This window comes from Citrus sinensis, chromosome 9, assembly GCF_022201045.2.
Source record: "Citrus sinensis cultivar Valencia sweet orange chromosome 9, DVS_A1.0, whole genome shotgun sequence".
NCBI classification, from domain to species: Eukaryota; Viridiplantae; Streptophyta; class Magnoliopsida; order Sapindales; family Rutaceae; genus Citrus; species Citrus sinensis.
The window spans coordinates 16,868,745-16,888,548 of NC_068564.1; positions in this window are offsets into that span (position 1 = coordinate 16,868,745).

The window sequence follows — 19,804 nt, forward strand, 5'->3', positions numbered from 1 at the left end:
AGTGATCATCTTCCAGCAGCTTGAAATACACACAGCAATCATAGTTGCATCTCATGAATCCATTTGTAATCATGAATTCATCAAACCTGAGATACCACTATCTTGGGGACTGTTTTAAACCATAAAGAGACTTTTTGAGTAGGCATACATGTCTGGGTTTCATGGAGTCCACATACCCTTCAGGTTGAGTCATGAAGATTTCTTCTTGGAGTCTTCCATGCAAAAATGCAATCTTGATGTTGAGTGTTAGAAAATGCATATTTATAAAGGAGAAAACCGTCATTTTACATTTTAAGTCTTACTAACAACCCTTACTTTTATATATTTAACCTTCTTATGATTTAATTACATGTTTTTTTATTTTAATTAAGTATTTTATGTATTTTAGGGGCATTATAGTCATTTCACAATAAAGGAGAGATCAGACGGCAAAACGGACATCACTTTTGAACTCAGGACGGTCGAAAACCTTAGGAGGAGCATAAAAGGAAAAATGGCACTATTCACATGTACGGTACTATTCACGTGTACGGTACTGTATACGTTACTGTTCACGACACTGTTCACATAGACGGATGATGACGTGGCATTGACCGATGATGTGGCATTGACTGATGAGGTGTCATGATCCTGTTGGACTAAAATTCTTATGTACTGTTGATGGTGACGTGGCAGCATATCAGTGGACGAAAAATCTCGCGTACGGTGCATGCATCACACAGGATTATTTTCAACCAAACCGCGTTACTGTTCATCCGGGTCAAACCGCGTTACTGTTCAAAGTCGGGTCAAACCGTGTTACTGTTCATCCGCGTGGTCAAACCGTGGACTGTTGACTGATGACGTGGTGCAATCCTAAGCGTCCAAACTGTTTTTAATCCGATGGCCATGATTTACTCCATGTATCTATAAAAAGGGGGCCTCCCCCCCTAATTTGATATCTCTGAATCCATTTTTGGGATCCATTTTCTGTAATTCCCTCTCCATCTTGTATTTTCTTCGTATTTTAATAAATTCCCATTTTGCCCCTAGTTCAATTATGAGTGGCTAATTTTCTTTCAAGCTTGGGTTGAAGGTGAAGTCTCAACATGTGTCATGGGCTTAATTTGGTAAATTTATTTTCTCTTCCCCTCTAATTTTTGTGGATGTTTTGACTTCTCGTCGACAAATAATAATAGTCTTGTCTAGATACCGCCTTGGTTACACCGGCTCTCTAGTATAAGGTTATTATTATTTGGCACGATAAGCCCTTAGCACCATATTGATTAGAGCGTGGTTCATGAGGTGTGGATTCCCCCCTCATGATTTAATTGACATTAATACAGATTATTTAGCCCATGATGCATGTTGATACGGATCCAGATACCCAAGTACGTCATTTTAATAGAATTCTCTTCAATTTATTCTCGCCATTTCTATTCCAATTTTAGAATTTATTCTTGCCATTTTAATTTAAGTCTTAGTATATTCCAAATCATTTCCACCACAAATCCAATCACCCATTTAGAAAATTAATTCTATACACAATTAAAATCCACCTCCTCGTGGGATCGACACTCGTCACCATAGATCTATACTACAATAGATTCGTGCGCTTGCGAGTACATTAAAATTTGCACAACACTTGACATCGAGTTGATCAAGTTCCATGTCTTGTACTGCAGTCAGAGCTAGAATCACTCTTATGGAGGCATGCCTGACAACTGGAGAAAATACCTCATTGAAATCAACCCCTTCCTTTTGTGTATACCCTTTAGCCACCAGTCTGGCTTTGAATCTCTTTGGTTCATCCCTTGTCAAACCATCTTTTATTTTAAAGATCCATTTGTAGTCTACAACCCTCCTCTTATCAGGTTTCTTAACCAGTTCCCAGGTGTTGTTTTTATAAAGGGACATAATTTCTTCATTCATGGCTTACTGCCACTCCTTGATGAACTTACTTTGGACTGCTTCTTTGTAGACCTTTGGTTCATCTTCATCATTCTGATGTGCAGCTGCTAGAGCATATGAGATAAGATCAGCATATTTATACCTTCTAGTCTGTTTGATTTGTCTCTTGGCTCTATCTCTAGTTAATTGGTAGCCTTGGCCATGTCCCTGAGACTCTTGTTCTTGTTGAGGAATTTCCGAATCACCTGAACTGTCAGTGACTCCACCTGAATCTTCAACTTCCAGTGAGTCATCAGACTTAATGAGCTCCACCTCAAACTGTTCATTTTTACCAATCTCAGTACCTTCCTCAGTTGGCTATTGAGCTGACTTCTGATTTAGTAAATCTTTTTCATTAAAGGTCACATCCCTGCTTATGATGCATCTGGGTGGACTTAAGTCTGTGCACAAGATCTTATAGCCCTTTACTCCCTCTGGATATCCTATGAACAAACATTTCAAAGCCCTAGGAGCTAGCTTTCCTTAGCTTGTGTGAGCATAGACTGGACAGCCAAATGCTCTCAGGTTTCCACAGTTAGCTGGTTGACCAGTTTATTTCTTATAAGGTGTTTTGAAATCAATTACTGTAGAGGGACTTAGGTTAACCAGATGACAAGCAGTTAAAAGTATTTATGCCCACAAAGTCTTTAGAAGTTTGGATTGAACCAGCATACTCCTCACCCTCTCCATGAGTGCCATGTTCATCCTTTCAGCTAACCCATTCTGCTGAGGTGTTAACCTCATAGTTTTATGTCTAGCTATTCCCTCATTTGCACAGAAGCTATCAAACCTTTGATTACAGAATTCTAAACAATTGTCTATTCTGAGCTTTTTAACCTTCTTTCCACATTGATTTTCAACCAAGTTTTTCCATTCAAAGAACTTCTTAAAAACTTGATCTTTGCTCTTGAGAGTATAAACCCACACCCTCCTAGAGTAGTCATCTATAATGGATAAGAAGTAACTATTACCACCTAGAGATACTTGTTAAGCAGGTCCCCACAAGTCAGAATGTACATATTCCAACTTGTCCTTAGACTTATTAAAACTAGCTCGAGTTGCCTTCCTCAAGACACAACTCTCACAGAATTCCAAATCACCAATCTTATCACCTTTTAGTAAACCTTGCTTATCTAACTCTTTGAGCCCTCTCGCCCCAATGTGCCCTAACCTCAGATGCCATAGCCTAGCTTTGTCAGTATTGGCATTTACTGACACCCCAACTTCACCAGTAACTGCTTCGCCATCTAAGACAAATACACCATTCTTCCTTAAACCCTTCATGATGGTTTCAGTGCCCTTAATTATCATTATTTCACCATACTCAATCTTAATACTATATCTCATTTGGTCAAGCATTTCTAAAGAAATCAAATTTCTCTTAAGATCAGGTATAAACCTTACTTGTTTAAGCTCCCTTATGGATCCATCATGGAGTTTAAGTCTTATATTTCCAATACCTATGATCTTACACATGACATTATTACCCATCATAACTCTACCCCCATTTAAGTCATGATACTCAGTCAAGTAATTTTTATAAGGGCACATATGGAAAGTACAGCCAGAGTCAAGTATACATTTACCTCTGTCTTTGCTCTCTATTGCTACACACACACACTAGTAGATTCATATCCTTTTTCTTCTACAACAGCTGCATCATCATCCTTTCCCTTTTTCTGAAACTTCTTTTCTGGACAATCGTTCTTGAAATGCCCTTCTTTGTGACACAAAAAACATTTCAGATTCTTTTTTTTTCTTTATTCTTTCCTTGCTTCTTTTTCTTCCATTCTAGTCTTGCTTCAGTTAACCCCTCACCAGAGCCATTTCCAAGGCTTTCTTGCTTCCCTTGCAATTCTTTAGTGCTAAGAGCTGACTTTTCTTCATCCAGTGACAATGTCTGCCTTCCATACATCAAGGCATTAATAAAGTGCTCGTATGACTTAGGCAAAGAACTTATCAGAAGCAAAGCTTTATCCTCATCACCCAATGCTGCATCTATGGTTTCAAGAGTGTCACACACTTTGTTAAACTCATCAAGATGTTCATCTAGAGATGAGCCTTCAAGCATTTTCATCGTGAACATCCTCTTATTGATATACAATCTGTTGGCCAGAGACTTTTTCATGTAAATGCTCTCTAGTTTTGCCCAAAGGTCAGCAACAGTAGGTTCTTTAGCCACTTCTCTTATCACAGAATCTGCAAAGACTCAAGATGATAGTTCCCTCGGCCTTCTTATCAATCTCTACCATTTGTTCTGGAGTTTTTGATGTAGAGATATCTTTCCCCTCATTCTTGGTTACTAGTAGCAAGGCATCTCCAAGACCATGAGTTATTAACACTGCCTCCATCTTAACCTTCCACATATTGAAATCGTTTTTTCCGTTGAACTTCTCGAGATCAACCTTGGTAAAAGTCATACTTGGATCTTGGACTTTAAGACTCCAGCTCTTATACCATATGTCTTGTTTGGGAGACCTAGCATAAGATTTATAGGTATCCAACCTAAAAGACTAGCGTTTTAGGTGGAGTGACCTACCACCTTATAAACTCAAGCATCTCCCATTTACTAGCCAATGTGGGACACAACTCAATAATCCCCCCTTCGGACGAAACCACCGCCGAACTCCGGTTCTTTCGTCCAACACACCTGAGTTGTTCTACTACCACATTCCGACTACTAGGGTCTAGCTCTGATACCATTTGTTTGGGGGACCTAGCATAAGATTTATAGGTATCTAACCCAAAAGACTAGCCTTTTAGGTGGAGTGACCTACCACCTTATAAACCCAAGGATCTCCCCTTTACTAGCCAATGTGGGACACAACTCAACACAAACGAAAACAAATTTAAAGCCATAAGGAGTAACTAGTACGAGTAACCATGAGGATTATGGTTAAACAAATAATCGCCAGGATTAGGAATAAACAACCAATAAAAAATTCTTTTTGCATTATCATGGTCAAATTTCTTAGGTTGGTGTGTGTGATAATTATATCCAGGCAAGTCAATACAATAAGGATAATTGAAGTATCATATTCCGATTAAGGATTCTGAGTAGGATAATAATTATAAAGGCGATAATTATGCTTTGTTTGTGGTTAGTGAATAAAATAACTATGTTCTTGTGGTGGATTAAGGTTTCAAGGTGGTGAATTCTGAACGGTTAAAATGTGTCCATGTGAATAGCGGTTCGGAGATATTGTAAACACACTAGAAGTATCTTAATTTTTGTCTTCACTTGGATTTGGGAGATTGGTGGGACGTTGGGCCTCTAAGACATCTCTAGAATCTCGAGACAGATGCTCAAGCCACCAATCTGGTCCGTATACTTAAAAAAAAGAAAAGTAATACATAAACAATAAAAAATAATTCTGATGATATATTATGACACAAAAATTTATATGTGATAAATAATAACATTTAATCTGTATAAAAAATTATAAACATATACAAATAAATAACATATGTTATGATGTTAGTTAAGGAAACAAAATTCTTTTTAATATGAGTTTAAGAAAAAGAAAAATACAAATCAAAGTGTAATTTAAATAACTATTTGCTTTAAAGCAACATCATTATATATATTAATAGAAACATGGTTGAAGACTGTAAATTAAACTTGAATAAAACGCTTCTAAAAAAAATTAGAATAAAACTCAATTGAAAACTTGAAAAAATTGAGAACCAAACATAGCATAATAAAAATAGCAAAAAAAGCTCTTTGTAAGTACATAAAATAAAATCGTATATACCAAGCCAGCGAGGTTGAGATTTAGGGTGTGTTTGAAATTGAAATTGGGCAGTTGTAACTTAAAAGCTACATCACTAAAATGTTTGGTAAACAATAGTTGCCGTAACTTGTAAACTATCTTGATATGATTTTTCACTTGTATAATTAAAAATCTATTATATCTTTAATAATTTTGTCAAAATTATTATTTAAAATTTATATTTTATTTTATATTATTAACTTTTGTTTGATAGTTACATCTTTTTTCCACAACAAGTTATAGCACCTCAATCCCAAACGGAACCTTACTGATCTTGGCTCTTATATCTTCGGTTAATAGTAATCTGTTAAGCTTTAAAGAAGGGCAGAAATGGTGAGTCTAGGGATTGTTATTTACATATACTGGTTGTGTTCCTTATTTTTGGAAGAAGAAATCTGCCTTTTACAAGCAAGTAGAGTTTCAGAAATTTTCTTCATTATGGGAAAGTGCAAAGAGAAAAAAAATAATAATTAAGAAGCCCCACTTAGAAGGAGGAAAAGAGTTCTATCTTGGAATTCGACAGTAATTTGACCAATAGTTTTAGGAAAATGGAGAATTACAGGGTTATTAATTGGTATCCTTGCTTATTGCTTATAACTTATAGGGAACCAAACATAATGAAAAATAAATTAATAGGGAAAGTCAATAAGCTATGAGGTGCTGCTGCTCTTGAATTCTTTGCTGTTAGCTGGCCTGGTTTTCGTGATGAGCTTCGGCTAGGATCCAAAAGAGGTTGACACGCCTAGAGCTTCTAACACTTCTTAGAAGTTCTTAAGGAATACAGTGTTTATATATATATATATATAAACATTCCAATTCAGAATTTTAAAGTGTAAGAAAGTTCAGAAAAACGCATAAACCGTGCAGTTTAAGTGCTTTAAGTTTTAAATGTAGAAAAGTCAAGCATGCAATTGTTGAGTAATTGCATGAGACAATTAGCATGCAATTGTTAAGAGACAACTAGTTTTGACTACAATTGAATGAGAAAGTTGACACCGATTGCCACGTTTTCCAATTTGGCTAATTGAAGCCAAATTGAAACTGTGTGGTAGGTGAACACTGCTCCCTATAAATAGAGAAGCATTTTACAATTGTTAGCATCCCATCTCAATTTTGAGAGCAATTACAAGTGAAGCAAAATTGAGAGATATGAGAGAGCTTCCACTTGAGTTTTCTAGTGAGGATTCAATTCAGTGTATTAGGGTTGTGGGTTTTGAGAGCTTTTCCCACTTTTGTAAATTTTTATTTGTTAGTAACATTATCTTCTAGTCTTTACCCGTGTACGTAAGTTTTAGTTCGAACGACGTAAAATTATTTTCTTTTCTTTTTTTTTTACATTTGTTTACACCACATTTATATTTCTCCAAAGTTGCAATCACCATAATATTGGTAATTGCTCAACCACACACTTCCGCAATATTAAACCTTTAAAACCCCATGACTTTAAAGTTTCCCAAACTTTTCCCGCACTTTAAGATCTCTGACCAAAAAATTATTTTATATACATTTATTTATTTATTCACGAAATAAAAAAAATGAAATAAAATTACAATAAGATTTTGGTACTACTTAAATTTCACTCTCATCTACAACAAAGTAATTAAATTATATAAACTTATATTTTCATAATAAAATCATTTTTACTAGGTAATTTATTACTTCATTGCTTCAAAATTATCTTGATTTTAGAAAAAAATAATTATATGATTGAAATGAAGAGGCGAATCACTTGGTCACTGTTATAATTACTACAAATGGATGCATACTAAAGCACTATCATTTCCTTACTTTGCATTCCCAGCCAATAAATAGATATATTGGGAGGTATAGCCAACATACATTCAGCGTCGAGTAGAACATTTAAATAAGAGATTGGGGAGCCAATGGACTCGTAGACCAATGGCAACTCATGCACCCAATAACCTTGGGTGCATGAGTTCGAATCCCAGCAATGGCTGGGACTCGACTCCCCTTCTAATAGGGGTTTATTTGACACCCTACTTTGGAGATAGAATATATTTCCTTCCAATATTAAGTGAGGGTTGTTGTTCGGGCTGTGTTATACCTGAATCATAATGGAGAGTCCTAATTGTTATCTAGTTATAAATATCAGTAGAGTTCTAATTGTAATCTATCAATATTTAAAAAAAAAAAAGAGATTGAGGATTGTTATTTGGCTGTAAATATGATGACAATGCTATATTTGCTGCAGGATTTGAGCAAAAATAAAAGCAGCAAGATTTGATTATGCTGTCAATAATATCCTGCAAGATTGTAGGAATAATTTGTTTTTGAATTTTATGATATCAGATATATGTTAAAGATATGTAGACAGATTTTTTGGCTTTGTTTTTTTTCTTTTCTTTGTAAAAATTCAAATACTGCAGCAATGAATGATATGCAATTAACAACCCTAATTTCTCTATGTTCTCTTTTCTTTGTTTAAAACCAACAAAGTGGTATCAGAACCCTTATTCTAAAGGGACCTATAACGTGTGATTGAATCCTGAGAGGCTTCCTACACTTTAATGCGGCAGGAAATGGTTTCTTATCTGCTCTTCCAATTTTCACAGGTGAAAATTATCAAATATGGGGCTGTGAAAATGGAATCATACCTGCAAGCATGTGACCTATGGGACTTGGTAGAAGCAGATCCCGAGGATCCACCAATAGCTCATATGAGGAATAACAGGGATGAAAGAAAAAGAAGATATATATAAGGCCAAGACATGCATTCACTCTGCAGTTTTAGAGACAATTTTTACAAAGATCATGACTTGTGAAACAGCGAAACAGGCATGGGATCTTTTAAAGTAAGAATATCTAGGGAACGTCAGGACAAAACAAATGTAGGTCCTGAACCTGAGAAGGGAATTTGAAATGTAGAAAATGAAGGAGATAAAAACAGTTAACGACTATAAAGATAAGTTGATGATGATTGCCAATAAAATTAGAATGCTAGGGGAAGAATTTTTAGATAGAAGGGTTGTAGAAAAGATTTTGGTGACCTTGCCTAAGAGATTTGAATATAAAATCTCTTCACTTGAAGAGTCCAGAGATATGTCAACAATAACATTGGCAGAGCTCGTCAATGCATTGTAAGCTCAAGAACAAATGAGAGCTTATAGAAAGGAGGAGATAATTAAAGGAACATTTCAAGTGAAAGAAGTTGATCAAGCTCAAGGAGGCAGCAAAGAAAAGAAACAGTGGACTAAGAAGAATTACAAGAAGGGGGAAAGTAGCATCAATGAAGGCAACAAGGGCAAGCACTCCCCGTGTCCTCACTATAAGAAAACCTCTCATCCGTAAAAGAAATGTTGGTTTAGGCCTGACATTCAATGCAGGGCATGCAAGCAAATGGGGCATACGGAGAGGGTGTGTAAAAACAAACAGTAAGAAGGACACCAAGCTCAAGCAGCAGAACAACAACAGGATGAGCAACTTTTAGTTGTATCTTATTTTTTGAGTGACAGTTCAAGTGATGATTGGCTTATAGACAGCGGATGCACAAATCGCATGTCTTTCGATGAATCTCTTTTCAAAGAAGTAACGCAAAGTCAGAAGTGTCAATGGTTAAAGTTGGCAGTGGGCAATATATTAAAGTGAAAGGTAAAGAGACAGTTGCGATAAAATGCTCAGCAGGTATAAAGTTAAATTTCTTATGCATTACTTGTTCCTAAAATTGATTGAATTTTGCTAAGTGTGGGACAATTGCTTGAGAATGGCTATTCTATTGTATTTAAGAATAACATGTGTCATTCCTGACCCAAATGGCGTAGTGTTGTTCTCTGTGAAAATGAACAACAAAAGTTTCATCTTAAATTGGAACAAGGATGAATCTAATGCATATCAATGTACTCTGAACAAGGCTGAGTTATGGCATAAGTGGATAGGGCATTTTCATTATTCTGCATTAGATTGTATGTAGAAAAGTGATCTTGTGCAAGGAATGACTTTAAATAGAAGAGGAACACCAGTGTGTGGAGTTTGTCAGCTGGCAAAGCAAGCTAGATTGCCATTCCCTGTTGATAAGGCATAGAGAGCAGTTGAGAAGCTTCATTTGATCCATACAGATGCTTGTGGGCCTATGAGGACTGCATCCTTAAATGGTAACAGGTACTTCATAGTTCTTATTGATGATTTTAGCAGAATGTATTGGGTTTACTTTCTCAAACAAAAGTCTGAAGTTGCTAGTGTGTTTTGGAAGTTTAAAACATTAATTGAAAATCAGAGTGGCTGTAAAATCAAGGTGATTAGGTCTGATAATGGGACTGAATATATAGCTGATAAATTTGCTAAGTTTTACGAAGCTGTAGGGATTAAACATCAACTTATAGCAATCTATACACTTCAACAAAATGGAGTAAGTGAGAGGAAAAACATGAAAATTATGGAGACGACTAGATGTCTGTTGTTTGAGAAGGAAATGCCAAAAGCGTTTTGGGCTGAGGTTGTCAATACTGTTGTATTTCTGCAAAACATGTTACCAACAAAGTCTTTAAAGGGAAAAACACCTTTTGAAGCCTGGTTGGTTTTAAACCCTCTATTTATAACTTGAGAATTTTTGGTTGCTTGTGTTTTATTCATGTTCCAGATGCAAAAAGAGAGCAGTTGGATCAAAAGGCAGAATATGGAGATTTTCTAAGATACAACACTTTCACTAAAGGTTACAGAGTTTATCAACCTTTGATGGGAACAATCATAATAAGTAGAGATGTTAAATTTGATGAAGCCTGAAGATGGAATTGGGCAACAGTTGAACCTGAACAAGTTTATGCGGAAGAAAAAGCACCAGAATTGCAAGATGATGATATAATTGATGATGAGCCAATAAGAGGTACCAGACCACTTACATAAATTTATCAAAAGTGCAATATGGTTGTGCTTGAACCTGTAGGGTATGATGAGGCTACTAAGGATCCAAAGTGGCTTGAAGCAAAGGAAGATGAGATCAAGATGATTCACAAGAATCAAACTTGGGAGTTGGTGGACAAACCACTACACAAGAAGGCTATTGGTGTGCAATGAGTTTATAGAACCAAACTTAATGCTGATGGTTCTGTAAACAAATTCAAAGCAAAGCTGGTTGTAAAAGGGTATGCTCAACTATTTGGTGTTGACTTTTTTGAAACTTTTACACCTGTAGCACGGTTGGACACCATCAGATTGCTTTTAGCACTTGCAGCACAAAAGCAATGAAAAATCTACCAGCTTAATGTAAAATCAACCTTTTTAAATGGCTATTTGGACCTTTTTAAATGGCTATTTGGATGAAGAAATCTTTGTTGAGCAGGCTGAGGGTTTTGTTGCAGATCCAAAGAAAGTATATTTGTTACAAAAAGCATTACATGGCTTGAAACAGGCCCCAAGAGCCTGGTACAACAGGATTGATAATCATTTACTGAACATAGGCTTCAACAAGAGCATGAGTGAATCAACTTTGTATATTCAAGTAATTAATCATGAATTGATTGTTGTTTCACTTTATGTTGATGATTTACTTGTCACAGGAAGCAATGAAGAATTGGTGAAGCAATTTAAGCTTTAAATAATGCAAGCATTTGAAATGGCTGATCTAGGAGAGATGGCTTTCTTTCTAGGTTTGGAGATTCAAAAGTCATGACAAGGAATCTTCATTGGACAGCAAAAATATGCTAAAGAAGCGCTAAAGAAATTCAACATGGAGGATTACAAGTCAGTATGTACTTCTTTGGCTCAAAATGAGAAATTTAGTAAAGATGATAGTGCTGAAAAGATTGATGAGGCATTATATAGAAGTATTATAGGTTGCTTGATGTATTTGACAGCGACAAGACCTGATATAATGTTTACTGTAAGTTTGATGTCTAGGTATATGCATTGTGCAAGTGAATTGTACTACAAGGCTACTAAAAGTGTGCTCAGGTATATCAAGTGAACTTTGGATTATGGAATAAAATTTGAGAAGGCAGACAAGTTGGTCTTGCATGGTTTTGATGATAGTGATTGGGCAGGATCATGTGATGATATAAGGAGCACATCAGGCTACTTGTTTAGTCTTGGTTCAGGTTGTTTCTGTTGGAGTTCAAAAAAGCAGGAAATTGTAGCTCAGTCTACTGCCGAGGTTGAGTATGTTGCAGCTGCTACTGCAGTTAATCAAGCATTATGGCTAAGGAAGCTAATGACATATTTGAAAATGATTTAGGATGAGGCAACTAAAATCTTTGTTGATAACCAAGCTTCCATAGCAATTTCTAACAATCCATTGTTCCATGGGAAGACAAAGCATTTCAAAATTTAAGTATTATTTGTTAGAGAAGTCCAGAAGAATGATGAAGTAAGGCTTGCGTATTGCAAGACTGAAGATCAGCTAGCTGACATTTTGACAAAGAGACTGTCAAAGTCTAGATTTGAGTTGTTGAAGAAAGGAATTGGTGTCTGTAGCAAAAATAGCAAGGAGGAGTGATGACAATGTTATATTTGCTGCAGGATTTGAGCAAAAAATAAAAAAAAAACAAGATTTGATTATGCTGTCAATAATATCCTGCAAGATTGTAGGAATAATTTATTTTTTAATTTTATGATATCATATATATGTCAAAGATATGTAGGCTGATTTTTTGGCTTTGTTTGTTTCTTTTCTTTGTATAAATTCAAATATTGCAGTAATGAATGATATACAATTAACAACCCTAATTTCTCTGTGTTCTCTTTTTTTTGTTTAAAATCAATAAAATATCAGTAGAGTTCTAATTGTAATATATTAATATTTCAAAAAATAAGTGATTGGGAATAATGATTAAGTGCAGGTAGTTGCGCGCCATAAAGTTAAGTTCGCCTAGTCGGCACATCTTATCGTCATGGCAAGTTTCTATTTTGGAGAGCCATGTTGTGGGTTCCGCACCCAAACAATTTGGGCCGAATTCCACTTGTGAATGAAAATATTATGCAAAATTTAGCAGTGTTCTCCAAACTCAGATTTATCTAGATCCGAATCTAGGCTGAATTAAACTCAAGATTTACGAAAGCCAAACTAGGTTAGTTTACTTTTAAATTTTTAAACTAATTTTTAATTAAAACATAAAAACAAAAAAAAAATCAGAAAAACAAAGCAAACCCTTCACTATACCTCAACATGGCTGCCACTTCCTCTAAGCCTCCTCATCCTCCATTATCATCAAATCAATTCTCATCAGCCGCAAGGCACACTACCAGATACACAAATGCCCTCGAAAAAAGTCATTTCCGAGAAAGTCATGCCATCGACCGTCGTCATATTAAGTCGCATCGGAAAAACATTATTTCCAATGAGTCGTCGGAGAAAAAAACTATTTTCAACGGAAATTCTGTCGGAAATAACTTCAACTGCCCTTGGAAATAATCCCTAAGAAACCAAATGACTACATAATTTCAACTATGTTTGCCCTTGAAAATGGTATTAACTACCCTAAAAAATAGTACTGTTCCAACCATAATTTACCCTAAAAAAATATAAGATACGATATGCTTCTTCTTTTTTTCAACGACCCATTTAATTTTTTTAATATTATTATTTCATTAGCCTTTTTTTGAAAATATTTGTGTTACCAATGCAAAATAATAAAAAAAGAGTGATAGTGATACACAAAATGAATTGAATGTACCTTCATTAATTTCAAAAATTGCTAGAAATCACATCCACCAAATAAAAAGTAGAACAACACATCAATTTTTGGGGAAAAAAGATCCAAAATGCATACACAAAATGATCTCATATCTTGAATTTCACGAGCATCTTCCACTTAAATTTTTTCTTATTCTCTGAAATTTTTGCCTCAACTTCATCTTCTCCATCCCCATCATCATCTTCATCCCACAAAGCAATATCCTACGTGAAGGAAGAAATTTTTAACCATTAAATTATCAAATCGGTAACAGGTATAACAATATGCTATATTTGAACAATCACTTTGTATAAAACTAAGCATAAGCACTATAACCAATATCTGCTTAAGAAGCCTAAAAAAAAATTAACAAAGTTTTGACTTTCTTTTTCAACCTTACTAAGATGTTTTAATCAAATAAAGCAAATAAGTGAACACTCAATTAACCAAATAAGCAATGGTTGTGCACTCCGTGCTCCTAAATTAAAAAAAAAAATGCTGACGCTATTATATTAGGTTAATTGAGAAAAAGCACCTTGTAAAACTTAAAGACTTTAATCTGAATGCTAAACCCTTGCTTAGTACACACATTAATCCTAAATTAATTACACATAAGCTGCACCAGAATTATCACAAAAACCACTTAATTACAGATTCATGTTAATGAATCAAATAATTACCAACTAAATTTTAAGGACCTTGGTAAAATTCAAGTCATTAAAGCCTAGAAAGTAAGACCTAAATAAAATTGAAATGCCTGAAACGAAAGCAAAACAACCGAAAGAAGAAAGAAAATTATAGGCATCGAATCTAGATCAAGAGATGACTACAAAGAATTGATGACTTGACTCAGAAAGGCATGGAAGATGCACAAAATTGTGAATCTATAACTCTTAAACCCTAGAAAATTTATGAAATTAAAGCAAAATCATGAAGAAGGAGATGATTAGAGAAATTGTAGGAAAAGCTAAAAGGAATTAAAAATTTACGAGCTAAAAATTCTGGAAAAGTAAATTTACCTTGAGGTGCTTCTACGCGAACGAGAAAGACAGATTGAGAGAGCGGCAGATGCTGAGATGAAAGAGTAGCGTCTACATCTGTTCATTTGAATTTTCTTATAATTAATTTGTATAAATTAAAATGCCATATTCTGTTTATGGGGCTTTATTTACTACGAAAATGTTGGGCTTTATTTTAATTAGTTTAATTACTTTTGTATCAACTAATAATATCTTATTTTTGTTTTATTTATAATTTTTTTATATTTATAGGATTTATTTTTAAAACAAAAAACTTCGTAAATACAACAAATAAGGTTGTAACCAAGAATTTAAAGATGATTATTTTAGGCTTTTAAAAATTTTATTTTAATTTAACATTATATTTCCTACCAAAAATTCATTATTATCAAGGGAAGTTACCCTTGAAAGACTTTATTATTTTTTAATAATTTTCCGACAACTCCTTTATGTCCTTGTAAAAAGTGTTTATTACCAAGAGCAAACAATGCTCTCGGAAATATTTGGTCGGTAATACACTTTTTATTGTAGTGGCATCATCGCGATTGTAACTGCTTTTCTGTGTGAGTTTTTTAAATTTCTAGCTTATGCGTGAAAATTCAATTATTTGAACAGCAACTTTAGGGAGTTATATATATTATTACTACAGGGGTTTTTTGTTCTTGATTTAATTTATTTTAAAAATATGCTTAAGAGAGCGAGCTCTTCCAATGAGAGAGAGTGTATTTTACATCGTTGTAAAAATATTAAAGTACGGAAATTTCCCATTGAAAAATTTTCAATTATTAAAAGCTTTTCGGTCTAAATAAACCTTTTCTAATCATTTTTTTCTTTTTTATAGTAAAACGAGATTGAAGTGGATGGGACCCAACCAGACCGTAGTTGCTGAAGATTTCGACGGCATTGCTGACGGAGTTGTCAGGGAGAGCGTAGAAGAGAATAGGATGATTGATGATATACAGAGATCAGAATTATGGCCGCCGCCATTCAAAAATCTTGCTATGTTTTACAGAATTTGGTTCTGCAGTTTTACAGATATGACACGTGGCAGCTTGAAAATTTTGAACTATATTCATCACAAATTATAGCATAAGTTAAATTGTTACCAATGTAATTAGTTCGCTGTCATATGATGAAATATATTGTACGAAATCCTCGTGTTGGCTGCATAGTTATATAATAATAATCCAAACTAGCAATACAATATAATCTGAAATTACGTAACGCATTCACTGTAAAATTAATGAAGTTCCTCAACTATTTGAATAAAGAAAAGTTCGCAACAGGACTCATATTGCACGCATAGCTTAAAAATCAAACTAGCAATTCTGAATTCCAAGTTAAGTTATAAACTCTACTTAAAACTAATCAAACGGCAATACACTTATAGCCATAAAAAGTAACTAATACGAGCGACCATGAGAATTAGAGTTAAAAAAATAATCACTAGGATCTGGGTTAAACAACCAATCAGAAATTCTTTTTGCGTTCTCATGGTCAGATTTCTTGGATTGGTGCGTGTGATAACTATATCTAGATGAGTCATAATCACGAGTATAAGAAAGATAATTAGATTCAGGAAGTTGGTAATTATGAGGATTCTGAGGAGGATAATAGGGATAACTTTGTTCTGGCTGTGGATAGTGAATAGGATAACTATGTTCTTGTGATGGTTTAGTGTTTAGAGACGGTGAATTCTGAACCGTTGAAGTGTATCCCGGTGAATAGTGACTCGGAGATACTGTAGACACACTAGAAGTATCTGAATTTTTATCTTCATTTGGATCTGAGAGATTGGTGGAACGTTGAGGCCCTAAGACATCCTTGGGATGTTGATGTTTTGGCTGCGGAGTGTTTAGAGGTGGTGAATTCTGAACCATTGAAGTGTGTTCAGGTAAATAATGACTCGGAGATACTGTAGATACACTAGAAGTATCTGAATTTTTATCTTCATTTGGATTAGAGAGATTGGTGGAACGTTGAGACTCTGGGACATTCTTGGGATGTGGATGCTCTGGGACATCTTTGGGATCTCGAGGCAAACGCTTAGGCCACCAATCTGGTCCGTATCCGTATACTGAAAAAAGCAACACTTAAATAATAAAAAAGGTTTTTGATAATATATTATGATGCAAAAATTGAGATATAATAAATAATGAACATACAAATCATACCAAAAAAAAAGTGTACAAGTTAATAACATCTGCCAATCCCCCTTTCTCAAATTTCACTCATTAAACTAGAAACCCATTTTAATTCTCGGCAGAAAACAACCACACCCAATGAGCCTAACAATGAGCGTAAAGAAGCTTGAGATCCAGCTTCAAACTCTTCGACCCTTTTTCAGCGTCACAGCAGAAAGCTTGGAAACAGAGAATGAGCTAGGGAGGGCTGAGGGGCTGATAAGCGTTTGGTTAAAAGGAAGAGTTCTCTTAAACTCTATTAGATTGAAGAGGGAGACTTTGGGCATGGAAAGATCAATATTTGGGATCGGCTTGTTCATTGGAGCTGCTGCTGTTAGACATAGATATGATTGTGGGTGTAAAACTGCTGAGTTGCTGACCATCAATGACTCCGATCTTTACCATACCAAGCTTGTCAGGTTTTACAAAAGAATTGAGGGTTCAACGTTGTGCACGAAGAGTTCAACAATGGAAGACTTGGGCTAGTATGGGGTGGAATAGGGACCCGAATGGATGCTAATGTCGAAGAGCTTCTATTAATTAAATTGGTGCTGTAGGTTCATGCCACAGAATTGATTTCACAATGATCTTGTTGCTAGAACACCTTTTCGAGAGAAGTTCCTAACTTGAAGTACCACAGTATCGAGTTAAAAAAAAAGTAACATCTGTTATGATGTTAGTTACGGAAACAGGATTCTTTCTAGTAAGAGTTAAGAAAATCAGAGTGCAATCTAATTAACTACTTACTTTAAAGCAAAATAATTCTACGTATCACTAGAAACATATTAAAGATTTTAAAATTAAAATTAAACTCAATTGAAATCTTGAAAAAATTTAGAACCAAATATAGGTTGATAAAAATAGCAGAAAAAGCTACGGGCATAAAACAAGTCATATATACCAGGCCGGCGATGGCGAGATTTGCTGGTCTTGGCTCCCATATCTTCAGTCACTAACAATTTGTTAAGCTTTGAAGAATTGCAGTAATGGTGAGTCTAGGGACTGTTATTTATAGATAGTGGTTGCGTTGCTTAATTTTGGAAGAAGAAATCTGCCCTTTACAAGCAAGTAAAATTTCGGAAATTTTCTCCATTATGGAAAAGTGGAAAAAAGAAAGAATATAGGTTGTAATTAATAAGTCCCACTTAAAAGGAGAAAAAAGAATCTCTCTCTTAAAATGCTAATTTATCTCTCTTTTAGCTTTTAGAATCCAAATCAGATATTAATTGGAACTATAGTTTTAGGAAAATGGAAGCATATTGGTATTAATGCTCTTGGGGAACCAAACATAATGGGAAATTAAATCTGGAATTTTTTGCCGTTAGTTGTAAAGGCCTTGTTTTTGTCGCGAGTTTCTGCTTAGGCCCACAAGAGGTTGACTCGCCTGCAGCTTCTAAGCTCCAACATCCTTTTAAAGAGTAGAGCTATTGGCAATTTGGCACCCCCACATTATCCCTATAAAACCCCGTCATTTAATATTTATAGTTTAATCACTAGATAAAATTACATTTAAGGACATGAACAAGTCTGGCTAAATTAAATCCCAATTCATTTTTTTTAATAAAAATCTCGTTCACAAATCTTAAACATCTTTGCAGAAAGTACGCTTATAATTATAATTTTTTGTTATTATTTTGTTTTGAGGATTTCAACTCAAAAACCCTTTTGTCATTGTTTTTAAATTTTCACAAAATTAGAGATGGAAACAAAAATTCGTCAGGCCAGCACAGGCACTTAAAAATCTTTGTCACTCAACTTATTTTTGTTGAGTTAATACTCAGCAAATCAATTGGACTGTTAGTGAGTGTAAAAAAGATATAATAATGAAAGGAGATTAATTGAAAATTTGAAGATATAAAGTTCGGAAGAGATTAAAGTATTTAATATAACTCTATTTTTCTTTTTATATAATTTTAAACAAATATAGATTTATTCATGCAAAAGTGGTGTTTGATGAGTACCAATAGCTTCACTCACTTTTGGAACTCTTAAGAAATCTCACTTTTTATTTTTTGTTGGTTATTTGAACCCATTATTTTACTTACTAGACCCATATTTTAATAAAACAGTAGGGCTATTTGAACGCATCAATTCTTTTTTTCTATACCTACTTTAAAAAATAAATTCGTTATTAAAAATTTAAAATTTAAAGACCTCAAAATTACCTTTCAGTAATATATTTTTGTCTACCTTACAATTGCATTTCCACTCTCAACTCTCACATTCTATAAAGTAAACACTACAATTTTTACTCTCTTTTGATTTTTTTTTTCCTTTTCTTAGTAGATTATGATCTCTATTTCATTCTTTCTATATAGTCTCGATATATTCATTAAATTTTGTGTTTGGTAAAAATTAATTTCTTGATATTTATTTACTTTCGTGGATGATAAAAATTCACTGATGTTCAATTTCAAATAGTGGGTCCTATTCCTCTTAGTTTGTGATATTTATTGCTTGTAGCTAAAATAATACATCTGAATGAATTGATGAGAATTTGTGAAGTTGATGAGAAAGAGAAGAAAGGGTTAAACGAGTAATTTTATTGGAAAATATTTAGATAATAAAATTCTTAATTAGAAAGAGGATGCATAGAAAATTAGTGGGTCTAAAAAGCCCCATCCTTAATAAATAATTATATTACAAATATGCCCATAAACAAAATTACTAATATGCACATTAGTAAATTTTCATCATTTTACTGTACACAAATATTATGTTTAAATCTATTTCTTTAATTCAGTTGCTCACATAAAAAACTAGGAAAGAATGATAAAGATTTTAGAATAATGACCAGCTTTAGACTTTTCAAAAACCAATAATAAACTATGATGAGTTCGGAAGTTCTGATTAAAGAAAAACACTAAAAATTTGATAAAACTAAATTTTGGGTTTCAGTAAAATTAAAAAAAAATATATAACTCATGTCCAGAATAAAATGTAATGAATAATTCATTGGGGGAATGCAATCTTCCCTCTTTTACATTTTTAAGTTTATAGTTTTGAGAAAGGAAAAAAGAGGAAAAAAATTTGTTGTCCAGTTTCTATAGAAAAATATTGTTATAGTGAAGAAAAATAAAGAGAAGAAGAAGTAGGAATTTGATTATTTCATAAGCAAATTTTGTTGATTTAGAAATAAAAGGAATTATTGATTGAGATTAATTGGGAATTACGAGAGGTTTGCAAAGTAAAATTTTTAATTTTTGAATTTTGATAATGGGTGTATAAAAAAAAATGGGTTTAATAAGGAACATTTTAGGTTCAAATAGCATCACCCT